This window comes from Lissotriton helveticus, chromosome 2_1 (assembly GCF_964261635.1).
Source record: "Lissotriton helveticus chromosome 2_1, aLisHel1.1, whole genome shotgun sequence".
NCBI classification, from domain to species: Eukaryota; Metazoa; Chordata; class Amphibia; order Caudata; family Salamandridae; genus Lissotriton; species Lissotriton helveticus.
The window spans coordinates 2108968513-2108989737 of record NC_136059.1 but is presented as its reverse complement, the minus strand read 5'-3'; positions in this window follow the sequence as shown (position 1 = coordinate 2108989737).

The window sequence follows — 21225 nt, the reverse complement described above, 5'->3', positions numbered from 1 at the left end:
TAGTGCACAAGATCCTGCCTTGCCATGACCTGGCTCAAGGCACACTACAGGCGGGTGGAGCCCCATTATGTGAGGACATGCACAGCCCTATTCAGGTGTCAGTGACAACTCCTCCCACCACTCTAGCTCAGGTAGCCCGATCAGCCTGGTGAAGGGCCAACAGGATATGCAGGGCACACCACAGCTACCTTTGGGAGAGATAATCCTTGCAATAGTGAAAAACTAAATAGGCAGTATTTTACTATCAGGACATGAAAACACACCAGTACATGTCATAACTTTCACATACACTGCCCCCTGCCCAGGGGTCTACCTTGGGTCTAACTTAGGGGTGCCTTACGTGTTGAAAAATGTAAGGTTTGGGCCTAGCAAGTCAAATCAAATCAAATCAATACATTTGTAGAGCGCGCTACTCATCCGTGAGGGTCTCAAGGCGCTGGGGGAGGGGGTGCTGCTACTGCTCAAAAAGCCAGGTCTCGAGTAACCTCCTGTTAGTAGGTCTTCGGTCTGCCGTAGTAGGATGGGGAGGGTGTTCCAGGTCTTGGTGGCGAGGTAGGAGAAAGATCTGCCACCGGTGGCCGCTCTTCAGATGCGGGGGCGGTGGCGAGGGTGAGGTTGGCGGAGCGGAGCTGGTGGTTTGGGGTGTAGAAGGAGAGTCGTCTGTTGAGGTATGCTTGTCCGATGTTGTGGAGTGCCTTGTGTGCGTGGGTGAGGAGCTTGAATGAGATCCTCTTGTTGATGGGAAGCCAGTGGAGGTCTCAGGTGAGGTGTGAGGTGTCTGTGGCGAGGGATGTTGAGGAACAGATGTGCAGAGGCGTTCTGTATGCGTTGCATTTGTTTCAGCAGTTTGGTCAGTGCTCCCGAGAAGAGGGCGTTTCCATAGTCCAGCCTGCTGCTGACGAGGGCCTGCATGACCGTTCTTCTTGTGTTGGTTGGGATCCACCTGTAGATCATTCTAAGCATGCTGAGGGTGTTGAAACAGGAGGATGAGATGGCGTTGACTTGCTTGGTCATGGAGAGTGTTGAGCCGAGGATGAATCCCAGGTTGTGTGCATGGTTAGTGGGTGTCGGTGCGGCTCCCAGAGCAGTCGGCCACCAGGAGTCATCCCAGGCTGAGGGGGTGGAGCCGAGGATGAGGACCTCTGATTTGTCTGAGTTCAGCTTCAGATGGCTGTTCTTCATCCATTCGGCGATGGCTTTCATTCCTTCGTGGAGGAGGGTCCTTGGTGAGGGAGAGGATCAGGTGTGTATCGTCAGCGTAGGAGATGAGGTTCAGGTCATGCAGTCTGGCAACGTGGGCGGGCGGGGCCATGTAGATGTTGAACAAAGTCGGACTGAGGGAAGATCCTTGGGGTACGCCGCAGATTATCTTGGAGGCTTCGGATCAGAAAGGCAGAAGGTGGACGCTCTGGGATCTGTTGGAGAGGAAGGAGGTGGTCCAGTCCAGCACTTTGCCTCAGACTACTACATCGTGGAGGTCGGTGCTTAGTGTGCGGTGGCAGACAGTATCAAAGGCGGCTGACAGGTCCAGGAGGATGAGGGCCGTGGTCTCACCATTATCCAGCAGGGCCTAGATGTCATCGGTGGCGGTGATGAGGGCCGTTTCGGTGCTGTAATTGCTGCGAAACCTTGACTGGGATGGATCCAAGATGTTGTTCTCCTCGAGGTAGCGAGTCAGCTGTTGGTTGACAGTTTTCTCAATGACCTTCGCCGGGAATGGAAGCAGGGAGATGTGCCGGATGTTCTTGAGGTCCCTCGGGTCTGCGTTGAGTTTCTTGAGCAGAGCGTTGATCTCGGCGTGTTTCCAGCTCTCCGCGAAGGTCGTGGTCTCGAAGGAGATGTTGATGATCTTATGGAGATGGGGTGCGATGGCGGCGCTGGCCTTGTTGAAGATGTGGTGGAGGCATGGGTCCGAGGGGGAGCTGGAATGGATCTTGCTCATGATTTTGATGGTGTCCTCAATGTTGATGTTGGTCCAGGTGAGCTAAGGGGTAATGTGGGTGGCAGCCGTGGGGTCTGAGGTGACATTGGGTGCCGTGGAGGTCTGGTTTTCGAATCTGTCATGGATATCTGCAATCTTGAGGTGGAAGAAGGAGGCAAGGGAGTTGAACAGGGCTTGTGATGGCGGGATGTCGTTGGTGTTGGAGCTGGGGCTGGAGAGTTCCTTCACAATGTTGAAGAGCTCCTTGCTGTTGTGTCCGTTGTTGTCTAGGCCGTCCTTGAAGGAGGTCTGCCTTACATGTGGTGGATCTGATGAGGTGATGGTGTTGGCACATGGCATTTTTGTGGGCTGTTTGGTTCTCTGGTGTCTGTTTGTGGCGGCGTTTCCTCTCCAGTTTACGGCAGTTTTGTTTGGAGGTCTGGAGGTCCGCAGTGAACCATCTGGTATTCTTGTTGGTGCTTCTGTTGGACGGATTCTTTACCAGACGATGGTGTTTGCGCAGTCATCGTTCCAGCGTCTGAGGTTGTTGGCGGTGGCGTCAGGGTCGGAGGGGTCAGAGGGTGTGCTTCTGGTGAGGGCGGTGTTTAGCTGGCCTTCAGTGATTTTGCTCCAGCTGCTGCGGCAGTTCTGTTGGGTGCGGTGGTGCGTGGTGGGTTTCCAGAAGGTGAAGTGGATGCAGTGGTGGTTAGTCCAGTGGAGTTCAGTGGTGTGGCTGAAGAAGACATGGGAGCTTGCGGAGAAGATGGGATCAAGCGTGTGGTCGTCGGAGTGGGTGGGCGTAGTCACGAGCTGTCTGAGTCCGAGGTTGGCAAGGTTGTCGATCAGGATGGTGGAGTTGGTGTCGTTGTTGTTCTTGAGGTGGAAGTTCAGGTCTCCTAGGAGGATATGGTCCATGGAGGCAAGGGCGTGCGTGCTGATGAAGTCATTGATGGAGTCGCTGAACTTTCAGCGGTGCTGAGAATGTCGTCGGAGATGGTAGAGTCCTTGAGGGTGGACTTGTGGATGATTGCGATCCCCCCTCCTTCTCCGTTGGTGCGGTCTCTGCGGGTGATCTTGTATCCGTCCGGGATGGCTACAGTGATGTCGGGTGCCGAGGAGTCGTTCATCCAGGTCTCAGTTAGGAAGGCGAGGTCCCGGGAGGCTGTGTTGAGCAGGTCCCAGAGTTCTACGGCATGTTTGAGTGCGGAGCGGGTGTTCAGGAGTATGCATCTGAGGTGGTTGCGTCCTGTCGTGGTGGGTGGAATGGCGGGTTGGATGCTGGTGAAGCTGCAGTTCCGGCAGGTGAAGGGTCCATGGGTGTGCTTTCGGGCAGCCTGGAAGCAGGTGTGAGTTTGTCCGACGTTGAGTGCGTGGAGGGTGCTGGCATCGTAGCTGAGACGGGCGTAGTGGCGTTCGCAGGGGCCAGGGGTTCTGGCGCTGGGCGTGGTCCAGGCGCGGACGGGCGCAGACGGGCTTGCCTTAAGTGCGCCGCCGAGCAGCGGCTGCTATATATGGGGAGGTGGCAGGGAGGAGGAGCTGGGAGGCGGGAGCGGGCGGTGACTGGGCGAGAAGGGGGGCGGGCCGCAGTGGCAGGAAAAAAGGGCAGAGAACGGAGGAGGGTACAGAAGGCAAAAGGAGCACAGACAATAATAGGAGGGAAAAACAAGGACATGAAGGCAAAAACAAGGCAAAACAGGAGGGGAAAACAAGGAATTAAAGGCAAAACAAAGGCAAAAACAGTTACAACAAAACCGAGCAGAACAGGGAGAAAACCTAAGGTGTGGGCGTCAGAGGCAGCAGCAGCGAGCAGGGCATGGGCACAGCAGGTGGTGCTGTTGCGGAGAGGGAAGCGACCTGCCTGGAAGCAGGGTCAAGGGTCAGAAGTGAGTGCAATTGCCAGGTCGACATGGCAGTTTAACACTGCACCCACAGACACTGCAGTAGCAGGCCTGAGACAGGTTTGCAGGGTTACTCAGGTGAAGGGCAAAATCAGTGAAGCAGGCCCACTAGTAGTATTTTAATCACATCCCCTTGGCACACACAGTGCACTTTACTAGGCACTTACCAGCAATTAAAATATACCAATCATGGCTCACTAATCATAATCACAATTTACACAGGGAGCACTCTCACTTTAGAACTGATCAGCAACGGTAAAGTCCCCAGAGTTAAAAAAACAGAAAAACCAAATACAGCACACAATCAAAAGCAGGAGGTAAGAAGCAAAAAAGATGGGAAACAAACACCAAAGATGCCAGGTCTAACTGTCATGATACTAATATTCCTTTGGCAGACATACATTCACATTGTTTTTTTTTCAAAGCCATAGTTAGTGCTCAGCTCCTACTACCCATGAGGATAAGGTGAAAACTGCAGCCGGTGACCACTGGGTACGGTAGAGAGTTTAGGGAATTGCCGGTTATCACATTTTTCATCCAGTATCCATTAGGTAGGGTTGAAGCCCAATGCCTCTGGAAACTGTGTTTGGGGAGATGTCCTGTAAACGTGGCTGTAGGTCCATGGTTCTCAAACTGTGAGCAGCGGCACCCCGGTGCGCCGTTATGAGTTGCCAGGGGCGCCGCGGCACGATGTGGGAAATTGCAGTGGCAGCGCTAGAAATTTAGAAATGACACCTGCCTAATCCTGTTTAATCTGCCACTTTAAGGAAACAGGAATGGAAAGAAAGGGTAGTCTGATCTTTAAGCAACATGTAGAGTGGAGCTGCAGGGGCTCTTGGAAGGGGTGAAACAACAGCAAGGCCTCATTAATATGCAAATGGTCTTTTAAACACCTGTGAAGTGCTCGGGTGCGGCTGGGCTGCTTGTGTGCCTAGGAGGTCTTATCCCCAGGCTACCAAACATGACTGGGGAGGGGACTGGGGGGGCTGAAGCCCTTTGAGTTCAGTGGGTGCTGCGCACCTGAGTCTGATGGAGAAAATGGATAGAGGGCACGAAGGGAGCAGACATGGAGGAAAGGGGCAGTCTCAGGCAGTCTCAGATCACGAAGGGAGCAGGCATGGAGGAAAGGGGCAGTCTCAGTGCACGAAGGGAGAAGGCATGGAGGAAAGGGGCACTCTCAGGGCACGAAGGGAGCAGGCATGGAGTAAAGGGGCAGTCTCAGGGCATGAAGGGAGCAGGCATGAAGGGAAGGGGCAGTCTCAGGGCACGAAAGAGCAGGCATAGAGGAAAGGGGCAGTCTCAGGGCACAAATGGAGAAGGCATAGAGGGAAGGGGCAGTCTTAGGGCATGAAGGGAGCAGGCATGGAGTAAAGGGGCAGTCTCAGGGCACGAAGGGAGAAGGCATGAAGGAAAGGGGCAGTCTCAGGGAACGAAGGGAGCAGGCATGGAGGAAAGGGGCAGTCTCAGGGCATGAAGGGAGCAGGCAAGGAGGAAAGGGGCAGTCTCAGGCAGTCTCAGGGCACGAAGGGAGCAGGCATGGAGGAAAGGGGCAGTCTCAGGGCACGAAGGGAGAAGGCATGGAGGAAAGGGGCAGTCTCAGGGTACGAAGGGAGCAGGCATAGAGGAAAAGGAGCAGTCTCAGGGCACGAAGGGAGAAGGCATGGAGGAGAGGGGCAGTCTCAGGGGCACGAAGGGAGCAGGCATGGAGGAAAGGGGCAGTCTCAGGGCACGAAGGGAGCAGGCATGGAGGAAAGGGGCAGTCTCAGGGCACAAAGGGAGAAGGCATGTAGGAAAGGGGCAGTCTCAAGGCACGAAGGGAGCAGCCATGTAGGCAAGGGGCAGTCTCAGGGCACGAAGGGAGCAGGCATGGAGGAAAGGGGCAGTCTCAGGGCACGAAGGGAGCAGGCATGGAGGAAAGGGGCAGTCTCAGGCAGTCTCAGGGCACGAAGGGATCAGGCATGGAGGAAAGGGGCAGTCTCATGGCACGAAGCGAGCATGCATGGAGGGACGAGGCAGTCTAAGGGCATGAAGGGAGCAGGCATGGAGGAAAGAGGCAGTCTCAGGGCACGAAGGGAGAAGGCATGGAGGGAAGGGGCAGTCTTAGGGCATGAAGGGAGCAGACATGGAGGAAAGAGGCAGTCTCAGGGCACGAAGGGAGCAGCCATGTAGGCAAGGAGCAGTCTCAGGGCACAAAGGGAGCAGGCATTGAGGAAAGGGGCAGTCCAGGACACTAAGGGAGCAGGCATGGAGGAAAGGGGCAGTCTCAGGCAGTCTCAGGGCACGAACGGAGCAGGCATGGAGGAAAGGGGCAGTCTCAGGGCACGAAGGGAGAAGGCATGGAGGGAAGGGGCGGTCTTAGGGCACAAAGGGAGCAGGCATGAAGGAAAGAAGCAGTCTCCGGGCACGAAGGGAGCAGGCATAGGGTAAAGGGGCAGTCTCAGGGCACGAAGGGAGAAGATATGGAGGGAATGGGCAGTCTCAGGGCACGAAGGCAGCAGGCATGGATAGAAGGGGGAGTCAGAAGGCATGTATGGAGATGGCATGGACAGAAGGGGTAGTCGGAGGTCACGAAGAAAGGAGGCATGCACAGGCAGTCTGAGGGCGCGGGGGCAGGCATGGACAGAGGGGGCAGTCAGAGTGCAACAGGAAGTACTCCCGAGTTCGGGCTTACATCCCCACCCACCCGTCCACCGGTAAAAAAAAATAGGGGGGAGCCACGGCCAACTGCCAATTAGGTCAAGGGAGCCACGGGTCAAAAAAGTTTGGGAACCACTGCTGTAGGTCATTCCTTATGCCAAGCTGAAATAATGGGATGGGAAATAGGTATAGGATATAACCAAAGATGAGCTTCTGCACCCAGGGGCATATTTATAAAGAAAAGGCGCAGCGTGGCTCTGCAAGCAATTTAGCTGTGCCCTTCATTTCAAAATCACATGGATGCGCTGTAGTAACAAGAATACGGCGCACCCTTGCGTTGTCTCTAGTGCCAGCACTAAAAAAGCTGCCTTGCGCGAATGTAGACACCCTTGCACCATAGTGCAATGGTGCCTGCGTTGCAGGGATACCTTCCTGCACGTAAACAATCATTAAAGGATATTTGCTCCTTCTATGTGCACTGCAAAATGCATCACACATAGAAAAAACATAACACAAAGAGAAATAAAAGTATTTCCCCTCGTTGCACCACTCTAATGCCTGCTCTAATGCCTGCTTTTCAAGGGTGTTAGTTTTTGGCGCTGCCTGAGGTATACAGATCCTTGTAAATTTGGGGCAGTGTCAAAAAGCAATGGATGTTGCGGTGGAATGCTCACAGCAACACTCACTGCACACCCCTTTGACACAGAAGACTATGTGAAAGGGTACGATATTTACAATGAGGCATAAGCCATGCAAAGTGGTTTATTACTACATTTTAAATATGGAACACCGCATTGGGCTACCGTAACGTCGTATAAAGTGATTGGTGGTGCAATGCCCTTGTAAATATGCCCTCAGTGCCCTCTAGATGTAACCAGAGGCTAGTCACAATCAAAACCGGGCTGGAGTACTGTGTTCAAAGTGTGTCTGAAGTTCACTTTGTCTACCCAGTGTATGCTAGAGGCCAGGTCCAGGTTAGGTCCTCTGAGTGTCAAGAGTCTGGCTGCATGACATGTCTAACAACCAAGGGGCAATTTATGGGAGCCCTGCATTACTTCTGCACCACGTAAAGTCATACATGCATGATGCAGGGCTCCTAGGGTGGCTTTAGGTGGCCTCATAAATCATGAGTGGATTTCCCACCCAATACCCATGTAATTTGATGCTGCCCAAGATTTATAAAATGATGTAAACCTGGCTATGCATCAATTCCGTACGTCTCCCACCGTGACGCGTATCAAGGAGAAATATGTTAATTTGTCCTCATTTTTTCCTCTTTCCATGTGTGATGCATTCTGCAGTACACATAGAAAGAGGAAAACGCCTCGTAGGATTGTTTTTGTGCAGGAGGTTGCCCCTTATATATGATATTTAAAACTCCAGAGCATTGCACAAATTGTGTTATATCAATGTTATAAGAAGTTTTCATTCCCTTTTCTAATGAACAGACCTATTCTGAGGTATTGGGTTCATTTAACAAACTTTTTGTTCGTAATAGGGTGTGACTTTCTCACAGAAAAGTTGAAGCAAACCTCGACTAGGCCTGGATTAAGCAACGCTTTCTCACCGAAAAAAATGTTAAGTCGTTCTGGTCCCAGGTGTTCTTTGTGTACTCTAACAACCTATGAAATTAGTAAAAATATATTTAAAATGAAAAATCTTAATGAAGCACTGTAACACATATGTCTTGCTTTTCCACAATACATTGATTGACATGCTTTCAGAATCCTAATTAGGTACATTGGGTAACAAGTCTTGTGTAATTGTCATTTACATTTCAGTTTTGTTCTGAGATGATGTGCTTTCCTATTACAGTAAATCTGTAGAGTGCTTTGGCTTTGTAAAACAGCACAGATAAAATGCTTGTCTACACACGTCACAAGTGCACGCCTTGAGAAATTGAAAGGACGTTTTAAAGTTTAAAAGAGATCATATCGCATGATAATATCTTTATGTTCACACGCACTGCATCAGCAGATGCGTAGGGAAGCCACTGTGTCGGATTTCACCAGAAAGATCTATGAATATTACACTTTCAAGGATGCTGTGGTTGATGAAGGAAGTGTGGCTATGTTCCTCTGTGTGAGTGCTGTCATTGAAACTTTGCAAGACCCATGATATTGAGCTATTAAACCTCAAGGGAGAATCTGTTGTCAAGGTGATGGCCTCTCGTGTTTCTGCAGAATCTACGGATGCATTGAATTTTCTCATACTGCTTGCCTTCTTTTTGGTACGAATTTTGGGAATAACAGCTTGAAGCTATAATCAGTCCCATTCATTCCCTGTCCCAAAAGTGCCTGACCGCTGAAAAGCCTGACATATATATTAGGTGTTTGGGATTTAGCAAAAATTGAATTATAAATTGCCTCTCCAGTTCTTGCCTCTTGAGATAATGAAAGAGCAACCTCTAGAGGGGCTGCCATGAAGGATTTACTTTTAAGTGGCTTTACAGAAAAGAACAACTGCCATGGATGTACCACGACGGCAATGCCATCGTTTATGTTCTATTCAATTTCCCCCAAAACATTAATTTCGAGCATTTTCAGGTGATAGGCTAAGCTGGTTTTGTGCAATGTCGGTGAACATAAGGTCACTAATGTCAGTGTCCTTTGACACAGTATTGCGGGGGAGTACACGCTGTCAAGATATTTTGCTTTTCATTTCATGAACTAGACATGGCGTCTAACATTTATTCTTATCTAATTCTCTTGCAATCAGGTAGTGATGAATTGAATGATTTTCATTTGATCTTTTATTTTCCCAGTGCCTCACGAAAGAGACCTTCAACTGCAAAAGCTGGAATTTATTGGAACCCTCATATTTAAAACAAAAAATAAATAATGTATTTTTCACATTTACTTAATTTCGTGCGAAATGGGCGTAATTTACGTTAACGTAACACATCAAAATTTCCCCAAAAATCTGCAACATTACTTGCGAATATGTAAAAAAAACACCTTATGAAAATAAATGCCGAAGACACATTTTGGAATAAAAAAATAGCATAAAATAGTATGACGCATGCATGCGGCAATTTTAATTAGGGTGTACGACTTTTGACTCCATCCTGCTCCTGCATAGCTGCCCTAGTGTTCCCCTGCTTTTATTTTTCCTTTTTTTTCCCCAGTCTGTTTATCTTTTTTTGTCACTCCTGCACCACCCCCCTGTTAAGGCACATGAAGGCATCAGGAAACTCCCCAATATCACATGAGTTCAACATTATTTTTTTAATTAAACAGAATTTGAACATAGATGCCTTCTAATAGTATTTTGTACATTGCTACTTGGCAGCCAAGCTTTTATTTTACCACACTTGGTGACCAGCTGTTTTGGTACCAGCCTTGGAGTCTGAGTGAATCCCCCAACAGTAGAGGCTGATGTCCGGGCTGAGTGGTGAAACAGGGGGAAATAAACAACGACAATAAAATACAAATAAAAAGAGAACTTAACGGCCACATCGCCGCACTTCTGTCCCTCACCAGTGCAGGTTCCTTGAATCCCCTGCATCCAAGCCTGCCGCTGCTCTCAAGATTGGCCAGCGCACCCTCTATTTGTGCTCCCTTCCAGACTGGGAGCATGTGCCTGCTGTCTCCAACCCGGTAATTTTTGTAGCTGCTGACATGTGGGGGGTGGTGGGTGGGGGGGGGGGGGTAGTACCTCCACCATAGCGGAGTAGCACCGCTGACGGGGTAAGGTTGTTTTTCCGTAAGTAAGTAATGGCCTCAGACCCACCTTTCTTTCCATAATCTGATCACTCCTGACCAATTCCATATGTGTATTTAGGTCCCTTCTGGTCTTCTTGTGCACTGTATTGTACGCCATGACAAATCTTATTCCTTGGACTCCGACTTTGTTAACCTATCTCTACTGAAACTAAGTCATTCCTTGATTTCATCCCTACTTTTCAGACTTCTATACTTAGCGTTCTTTTTTAATACCATCTCTTTGAAGAATCTTCTGATTATTATTTCCTTTTCCTTTCTCTATCCTTTATCCGTACTGCAACTTCTTTTTTGTCCATGAACATTTCACCGTAGAGTATAATGCCCTTTAAATTTTTAGGGTGATAACTTCAGGAATGGAAAACTATATATCCTGCTGTCTCTTTTCTGAAAGGTCTGGAACTTAAATGTCCTTATTGCACTTTTGAGTTTAATATCCAAGTATTCAATTGTAGATTTACTGATTTTAATGGAAAATGTTAAGCTTATTTCTACAGGTTTTCGCCATATAGTCCACACATTCCTTTCATGGGAAACCTGGTCAACGGTTCTGATAACTTGGAACAAAGAAGATCCAGAGACCTGTACAGACTGTTCACTTCTACATAGTTTGTAAGCGAAGTCACTTTCCACCATTTACTTTCATTGAGTTTGCTCAGCTTTTGCAATAGTTATAGCATCTGCTTTACAGTCAATGTGTTTGTTGGATTCTTGTCTGGTAAACTGTTGAGTTTCGCCCTCTGCAATTTCAGCAAATATGTTGAGGGCTGCCTTCTGTCGCCTTCTCTGTTTCTTTTGCCATATTAATTCTTTACAAATATTACTTTAGGCTTTATTACGAGTTTGCCAGTCCAACTGCCTGAAAGCCACATCTGCGGCCGCCAGTAGACCACAGCGCCGGTGGTCTTCTAACCTCAGTAATACCAGGCTACCATGGTGCCATCGGTGTGGCTCCAGAGACCTTGAGGCGGTTGTGTTTGGTTTTCTATATGTATTGATGCCTGTGTGAGCATTTTGACTGCATATGTGTCGAATGCCCACATGTGCATGATACATGTGGAAAAATACCACCTACCCATTGCCGGAGTCTGGCCCATATGTGGCCAGTCCAGGCAATAGGTATGTTATAAAGAGCACTTACCTGTAGATCGCCTAAAACAGGATTGCATTTTTTGTAGTGAAGATGCTGCTGTGAAGGGTGACCTAAAGTTCCACCTCAAACGCTGTCTGAAAAACCAAATCCTTCATTACTTTCGACTCGAAGCTGGCGGGTGGATGGCTGTGGTCGGCTCATCAGAAAGCCAACTCTTAATTTGGACAGCAGTGGAGCTCCTCAGTACCGCCCAATGGCAGATACCTTTCCACGGCCGTGAACCCGGCAGTCAGCAGTGTGCTGGTAGTGTCGCAGCTCAGCCGCTGTCTTCAGAAATGCAATCCACCTAACTCGTAATACGGCAGTCAGACCTCTGGTCTCACCGTGTTCGGTCCGCTAGCACCGGTATGGCAGGTCACGGACAGCAAAACTCGTAATAAGGCCCTTAGTCTTGTGCTCCTTTCTTGTATAAGGAGCTGTGTCTGCCACTGTAAATTACTTGCATTTGCATTTAGCACTGTTTTACCGGCCATGCAGGCAGGAGGTTACCGTTCCCAGTAATGTCCTATGGCACTGTCTAGACAGTGTTCATCAAGCTCTCCTTGACCTTACGTCTAGTTCACCTGTTTGCTTCCTCCTTTTAGTGGTGCTAAGGGTTGATATCATAAAAGCATGTACTCCTGTGTCTTTGATGGCAGTACTCCAAGAAAGAGTAACTGGGAACCAACTAGTTGTATGCTTACTCAGAGATACGAGGCACTCGCAGATCAGATGCCCATAATGGGTCTGAATCACAAACTGCGTTTTGTAGTATGTTTTGTTGTACTACCACAGTAGTACAGAATGTGATAGAAAATGCTATTCCCAAGCTGTATTTCTAAAGTACTACTGCAAAAAAACACAGTTATAAGTCCAGCGCCACACATGACAAACACTGGAACACTCTTCTATAGGATATAATGGATGTAGGCACGAGGGTGAGGAACTGGTTAATCATTTGGGCTAAAGCCACATCACAGCTTAAGAAATATTAATATGACAAGACGAAATTGTGGTATGATAAGAAATGAAAATGTTAAATATGTTTTTTTGTTTTTTATTTATAAAAGTTTATTTTAAACAATACATCGAGCAAACTTATGTTATGGCATAAAATAGCATTACAGAAGCAATAATCAAAACCGAGGCATTACACAGATGAGAAAAAAGAAAACCTAGGCACGCATAAGAGGAGAAAAGGGCAAAGCACAAAAAAAGATAACAAAATAGGCAAAAAGCAAAAAGGTAGACACAAGCATAAAGCACAGTCTAGCCTATCCAATCAGATATGGGACTCAATATTTTGCGGCCCATTTCCTGTCGTTTTCGGTTTTTTAAATTATAAACTGCTGTTTCCATATTGTAAGTTGATATCAATCGAGAACGCCAATTAACAAAAGTAGGGGGACCGGGACTGATCCATTGGGTAGTAATCACTGATCTAGAAATAGACATAGCTATGAATATAAAGCTTTTTTCTGTTTGACTTCGTAATGACAGATTATGGGGTTGGTCTATCCCCAGAATAACTAGACTAGATGTTAGCCTCATAGTTTTCCCAGAGACCTGAGTGAGAAAAGTTTCTATATCTTGTATATAGTTAGAAAGCTTGGGACAAGAAAAAAACATGTGTAGAGTATAAGCAGCAGAAAGGCCGCATCTACTACACGAATTCCCACGGGAATTAGACCACTTAGAAACTTTACCAGGAGTGTAGTATAGATAGAAAATTGACATATAATGTTGAGCCCTCAGGCTGCCAGTGATCAATATCTTATTAGCCTATTCAAGAGATGCAAAAAGGTCTGTGCCTTCTTGCCCAAGCTTTCTATTCCACTTTTCACTTTGGCCAGTCAAGTGATCTGGCTGATTAGATAGGAGTGTTTTATAAATTAGCCCAATCCTTGCTCTTTTCTCTATAATACCAACTAGCGAAACTTTCTGAAACCATTCAGTTCCTTCTAACAGAAATTTAGATAAATAGCTCATTATTTGTAGGTACTTAAAAAAAATTCTAGTTTGGAGTACATATCTTCACTGCAGATCGGAAAAGAAATCAGTTGACCGTCAACGAAAAAATACCCTAAAGTTCTGATTCCTAAATTGACCCACCTGAGAATGATAGGGTCCTGAAATATAGAGGGCAAAAGGCAATGTGCTGAGAGGGGGGTGTATGCATTGATGTTTGGGATCCCAAAGCGCTGCCGAATTTTACGCCAGACAGAGTAAGCCGATTGAATGATCTTAAATTTAGTTTTCTTGTAATAGCCTGGTTTGAATATGCTTATCAGACATTTATGAGCAGTTTCACCAAGTAATATCTCATAAATCGTAGGTCTAGCAAATTCAGGCACTATGCAGCTGTCTCCTGTAATTAAAACTCCCATATGTTGCAGCAACGCAGCCCAGTGATAAAGCATTAAAAATGGCAAACCCAAACCACCCCTCAGTCTGGGGAGTATCAGCCACTTAGATGCCCTTCTGGGTTTATGGTACCCCCAAAGAAATCTCAGACAGGCCCTTTCTGCACTGGAAATGTACTTCATTGTGAATTTGATGGGAATGGCCCTAACTAAGTATAAGAATTTGGGAAATATTGACATTTTAAGAAAGTTAAAGCGACCATGGAGTGATAAATGTAAATGGTGAAGTCTCTCCAATATTTGATTAACCTTTTTGATAATCGGCAAGATGTTTATTTCTGGTATCTTCTCTACTGCCGCAGTGATCTTGACACCCAAATAGGTGGCAACTGGGGTTATTGGAAGCCCTGTTGGTCTAAGAAAAGCAGTATTTATGACTTGGGGTTTATCGGCATTGAGACGATATCCGGAAACTGCCCCAAAAAGTTTGGCAGAGTCATAAAGAGCCGTGAGAGCAGTACCTGTGTCCTTTGTAAAGATAGCGACATCGTCGGCATAGGCAAATGTTTTATAGGACACCTTGTTGACCGTGACCGCCTGTATCCATGGATTACCATCTACTTTACTTAAGAAAGGATCACTATATAGGGAAAATAAAAGTGGAGAACAGGGGCAGCCCTGCCGGGTTCCTCTATTGATGGAAAAAAGACGAGACTCCTGTCCAGAGATCCGAACAGAGACTTTAGGGGAAATATATAGAGCCTGTATAGCTCTAATAAATATCTTGTGGAAACCCCTTAGATCTCAGCAATTTCCAAATAAAGTCCCAAGAGACCCTGTCGAACGCCTTTTCGGCGTCCAACAGGATCATTGCTAGAGGTTGTTCATAGGCAAGGGCCCAATCAAATAGGGCAATAGCCCATCTGATATGATTGGAGGTGTCACGACCAGGTATAAAGCCATGCTGGCGAATTGAAAAGAAAGGAGTGATGACCCTTCCCAAACTGGATGCCATAATTTTTGCGTAGATTTTACTATCAGCACATATTAGGGAAATTGGTCGATAAGACGAAGGGGAAAGCTTAGGTTTGTCTTTTTCCTTAAAGACTACTATAGTGGTTTTATGCCAAGACTCAGGGGTCTGGCCACCCTGAGCTGATAGAAACGGGGACTCAAGTTCCTCATACAAAATACTGCTAAACGTTCGATAAAATTCCAAAGGTAATGAATCTGGTCCAGCGGCCTTTCCCGCAGCCAGTGCAGTTATTGCCAATTCTATCTCCTGCCTTGATATCGGAGAAGACAATACCACAAGCTGATGAGATGGAACCATCGCTGATACATAATCTTTTAAGTATCCTTCCCATGAGACAATTTCAACATCCTTGTCTGGAGAATATAATGTCTCATAAAATTCTTGAAACACCTCGAGCACTTTATCTGGTTGGTCCTGCCTGATACCATTTTTTTACGTTAATACAGCTAATACGGTTTGACACCTCCTTGAATTGCAGTCTCTTAGCCAGCAGCCGCCTAGTATTTTCTCCATACTCGTAAATATCAGTTCTATACTGAGTATACTTGGCTGCCAGTACTTCACCAAAATGCTGTTGTATCCTGTTCTTACAGATTGCTATTTGTCGTTATCACTCCTCCCTTTTCCCTTGATCATCAATAACTAGTATAAGTTCTTTTTTGATCTCACGAAGCTGGGCAATCCAGCCGTTAACCCTGTCTTTAATAACCTTCTGATGGTGAAGGGAAAAGCTAAGGGTCTCCCCCCTCATTGCGGCTTTGAACGTGTCCCAAACCACTAAATTAGAGGCTGTACCTTTATTGATCTTTAAAAAATCTCTTATCCAAGTGTTCATATAACCACGGTACTCTGCATTAAGCAACAATCTGCGCTCAAATGTCCATGTTGATCTTGCAGGTCCGAACCAGAGGAGGGGAGTTGCAGAATTAACTGGTTATGATCTGAGATTATTTTAGGATGTAGCTCACAGGAGGCCCTACCAAGAATTGATTCTGCAATGAAGAAATAATCCAGGCGGACAAATTTACCATGGGGAGCTGAAAAAAAACATGTAACCAGGCTCGGTTGACCGTAGCCTCTGCCATACATCAACCAAGGCATGCGCTCGCCTAAGCCCACAGACTGCTTTAAATGTCTTATTTTTTCTGCTCAGATAGGGAGCATCGCTATATAAGTCAGTACTTGAGCTCAGATGGAGACTGAAATCTCCGCATATAACTCTAGGAGATGGCCACAAGGCAAGTTCGATATTTAACATATTAAACATGTCAGGGTCATCCAGATTGGAGTCGTATCAAGAACCAATTGTATATGATGAACCCCTGACCACTATTTCTGCAAGTGCCCATCGTCCAAAATTGTCAAACTTCACTCGCTTAGATACATAAGCCCCTCGCCTAGCCATTATAGCGACGCCTTTAACTGTCGTCGTTTGCCGTGAGCAGGCAATAATATCAAGACCAATTTCTGAGAGACAAGCAGGATTATTCCAGGGGACATGAGTCTCCTGTAAGCATAATACATCAATATCTAAGTGTCTGATAAGTTGGGCGAGGACTCCTCTTTTTTTCCTTTCATTTATCCCACAACAGTTTAAAGAGCAAAACCGAATCAATTCATGTCTACCCGTCCTCTTTAAAGATTACCCCCAGCACCTGCCCATTGAAGCCCATGCATGCATACATAAAAACATAGTTTAAAATCAGTGTAATGCAGAGGACAGACCAGAAATGAAGCACATACTGCTTCAAAGACTTTTGTGTTATATGCCATGACAACTTGATAGAAAGATTATTTGTGAAAAAAACAACCCGCCTACCCCACCCTGGCCCCCCACCCCCCTCCCATTACCTACCCCCCAACTCGTGCAGGGCATGGGGACTATCAGTCCCTGGTGATGTGGAGTTGGATCCGCTCATCTCCCCTGCTGCGCTACAGAGACTAAGAAAATTCACTAAATACAGGCATTGAAGAGCAATACACACTATAGCCGAAAAGAAAAAGCGTTAAGCTCCCTAATAGAAAAAAGGAGATCAAACATGCTTGCCTGTTACCCCCTTAACTTTAGTGACTCGGTCAGTAGGCTAAGGTTTGGTCTTGGTAACAAAAAAAGACAAAGAAAAGAAAAGAGAAAGATGCAACCAAGCTCAATACCAGAATAACACATTAACGAAAACATACTCAAGTTTTTCCTCCTATTGCGAAAGAGAGCAGATACGCCTTGGCCTGAATCTCTGACTGAAAGAAGTGTGTCTGGCCATTATGAATCACTTTTAATTTAGCAGGATTTAGTAGGAAGACCTGGGCACCCTTCTGCTGGAACTCTGGAATCATCTGTCTGAGGTGTCAGCGTATTTCAACTGTCCTCTGACAGAAGTCAGGGCACACAAAGAAACTGCATCCTTTACCGTCTCTTTTGTGATCGGGCCTGGCCAAATCATACAAGGATTCCCTGGCCAAGAAGTTGTTCAAAGAAATCAAAATTGCTCTGGGGCGATTGTCAGACTGCCCATCAGCTTTGCGTCGATTAAAAGGAAAACAATGTGCCATTTGAATTTGAGTCTTCCAAAGCCCATTGAGGGAGATCCGGGAAAGCTTCTTCAAAAAGTTCAACCACGAATTGGCGGACAATTGTACCTTCTTTACCCTCCCGAACACCCAGGATTCTTAAGTTATTACGCCTTGCCCGATTTTCAAGGTCAGTCAGTTTGAGCAGGGTATCATCTTCTGCCATCTGTATATTCTCGACCTTCGATCGCTGCGAGGCCAAGTCATCCTCAAGTTGTGAGATTCTGGTTTCTGCTTCTGATATTCTTGCATGTTTTTGGAATCCTACTGATGGAATTCTGGAGTTTCCTGCAAGCTCCTTGCATCCTTGATTCCTCCCTGTGTGCCATCATCACTTGATAAATGGTTGAAAGTGTGATTTCCTCTGGACTAGCAGTGATTAGACCTGAACCACTAGGCATTCCTTCATCGACTCCAGCTATAGTGCCGTTTGGGGCCCCCAGTCCAGATGAGTAGGAATAATCCCAAACCATCCCGCCAGGGGTCATCTCAATCGGATTGGAGTGAGCCGGTAGTGTTTTTATTTGTTTGACTTGTTTAACTGTGTCTGGACTTAAAGGAGAGCAATCAGTGCCCCCCTCCCAGTGCAAGCTACTTGAATCACTGACATCCTCACCCCAGTCTCTGTCTTGACCATCTTCCTCCTATAAACATCTGAGAGAGAGAAAAATTTGTCAGCTGTGTCATCATCTTTATTCAGGTCCAGCTCCTTACAGACATCAAGCTGAAGAGTGAGTGATGTAGCTGAGAGGACTTCATTTACCAGCATGCATCTTTCTTGCTGAGTTATCCCTGTGTCAGTATCGGTGGTAACTCTGCCCGGGGGAGTACTTTCACCCTCACCCAAACCGGTAAGCATTACAGTCATTGCAGATTTAGAACCTTGAAGGCATTCACCTACGGATGTGAATGTGCAGGCAGAAAGGGCTGTGGCGTTGTCACATACAACCAAAGTTTTCAGGCCGGAATCAGCTGTTTTTGTGGGACCGGAGCCGCTAAGCCCAGAACCAGTACCAAAATTATCCTTAGAGGCAGACTTCGCTTTCAAGGCCTGTGTCTTGAATAGCCCGGGTGTTGAAAATGGCAAATGTATGTGTACATAAGCGGCGTTCATTTGTGTTCACTGTACCCCTTGTTGTAAGCAGAACGAATAATTACGAAACACTGACTGTGTTATCCCGCCAGCATAAGACCCATGCACATATGTGCACGACAGCTATTTTAGGCACCATGGCCTCTCTGACCGTTTGCTAAACCCCCGACACCCCTCCCCGCGCGCACTGCTCATGCAACGGCCACAAGACCCTCTCCCTCTGCGTGACCCTGCGCTGGAAATACCACTCCTGCTTGACCCACACACCCCCATTTCCTCCCAGGAACACCCTTCCCCTCAGCTGAAAACCCCCCCGGCTGCGCTTGACCTCTAGACCCGGTCCCAAGTCCTAAGACCAAGCCTCGTGGATGTACACCCCCCCTTTTTTCCTGCCCAGCATAACAAAACCGTGATACACCGACCGAAGTGTCTGACCTTATCACCTGACCAACCTTTGACCTGATCATCCCCCTCCTGCCCTCGTGCCCTGTAGGAATGACCAGCTGAGAGGTCACAAATCTCTTGTTACATTCAGGAGGGGAGGATGACATCTGAGCGACTGGTATGGGAATAGGCCTGAAGCTAGGATTCCAAGCATGCCTTTTTCCACTTCAAAGCGTGTTTATTGTAATAAGGAATGTTTGTGCATCATAAACATGTGTATAAAAGACGAAGCCTCAGAGAACTTGTTAGAGCACCTCCTGAAGACACTATGAGAGTGTCCGAAATGACAGGCTCTCCTCATGAGAAATAAAACTCTATTCTTGTCTTCCTGCTTCCAGTGCCCGTCTCTTTATTTGGTAATTATTTACGATGGGAACTAAGAGGCGCCTTGCGCCAGCAGCCTGGGCATACGGTGCGTTATGGGCTGACTTTTCCACAATTGGCACCCAACGTGGGGCCCATCAGCGACATAAGGTCCGGTAAGAGAGGTCCAGACGATGGGGTGAACATCTAAATAATTGGAGTATACCTGCCTTGAGAGGGCCCTCGTCCGGCTGCCGATTGAATGAACTTCACCGATTCCGAACGGACCTCTCTCAAGTGACCTACTGTCCTGACTGGAATCCCACAGGAATGCTGCGGTAAAAACATGGAGAAAAGAGAACGATCGGGCGCTGGAGAAAGGAAGACGAAGAACTGTCCACACGGTCCGGTCCGGGTAAGGTTAAGTAGGACGTCTTTACGTCTGATTGGTAGGATGGCTTTATCCATCTGATTGATTGATTGATTGATTGTTGATATTGGAAACGGTATTTAGATACTGGTATTGTTCATTGATTGGTTCATTTAGCCTTGGGTGCTACTTGAAGTATTGGTTCTCTTGGAGACATTCTCTGTTTGCAAACAGCGACGAATAGGAACGTTCCTCTCTCTTTGCAAATAGTGAAGGATAGGTAATGCAGACTTTTGTCCCCATTGTAATCCGTCATACCTATTTTTCTCCCCACTGATTGATTGTTTGATCGAGCATTGAATTGTTCGAAGTTGGTTCTCTTAAGGATCTTCTCTGCCTACAAACGGGGAAGAATAGGAATATTCTCTCTCCCTTTGCAGATAGTGAAGGGTAGGTAACGCAGGCTCTTGCCCCCATTGTAACCCGTCGTGCCTATTTCGTTCCTCATTGATTGATTGGTTGTCCGAACATTGACTGTTTGGAACTGTTCTTTTTGGAGGTATTCTCTGTTTGCAAATAACATAGAAAAGAAATACTCTGTCTAGTCTTTGCAAGTAGTGAAGGGTAGGTAATGCGGACCTTTGTCCCCCGTTGTAATCTGTCATGCCTATCTACTCCCCACTGATTGATAAACCAGTTCCACCCGGACCATTTACTAGAGGTAGGTCATCTGGCCCGACCAGAGAGCACCCCTAGTGAAAAGGACATATGCAATAATAACGAAGTGATCACTGTATCCTGTTAACAGAAACTTTAGCATGAAACAAACTAGAAAGAAAGGAATAGGAAAACGAAATCAGTAGGCCACTGATGAAATTTTTATTAAATAACGAATAAGGAAACGATAACAATACTTAATGATAAAACATATGATTGTCCTAGAAACAAGAAACGTTAGAAATAAGCCCGTAATAAGAAACATGAAAATGATAAGAGAAGCCAGGCTTGACATTGCAGCGGCCACGAGGCAACGAGGCTTCATCGCCCCTCACTGCTCCAAACATGTCTGTCCCACCGCCTGCCACGCCCCAATAACAGCAACCTGGGAATGATACAAGTCAGCAGACATCTGCCCCCATTCTGGAAACTCCCAAAGTGCAACAGGTTTGCGGCTACGCCCAGCCGGAAGACGAGATCTTCAACACATATAGGGCGTGTCCTGCTGCCAGCCGCCGGCCGGAGGTCATCGCATGAGGTGGGCCTGAGGAGAGGCTGGGGCCGACGAGATCCGGCCGCGGTGGCAGCTGCGACAACACTGGAGAGTTGTAGGGGGGAATGTCCATGCCCCCGACCCCCCCTCTCTCAGACAGTCTGGACCGGCTTCCATAAGAGGCCTGGGGGTGGAGAGGCCACTATGCGAATAGCCTGAAGACGGCACCACGCGCCAAGGTCTGTCCCCAGGATGAACCAAGGGACCCGTTCCTGGGGCCAGGGCGAAGAAGCGTCCGGCCGCCATCGGCTGTAGGCCCGGCCCGAAACGTGCCAGGCGTCCCCGCTTCTTCAATAATGGCTGCGACAACACTGGGGGGGATGTCTTGCACATGCCTCCGACCCCCCCTCGTCCTCATCACCTGGTCCGGCCATAACAAATGTCAAGCGAGACGCCGTGGGGTGCACCGGGAGGGAGAGGCGGCGCGAACGAGCCTCTCCCACCTCCCCAGGTGAAGGCTCCCCAGCT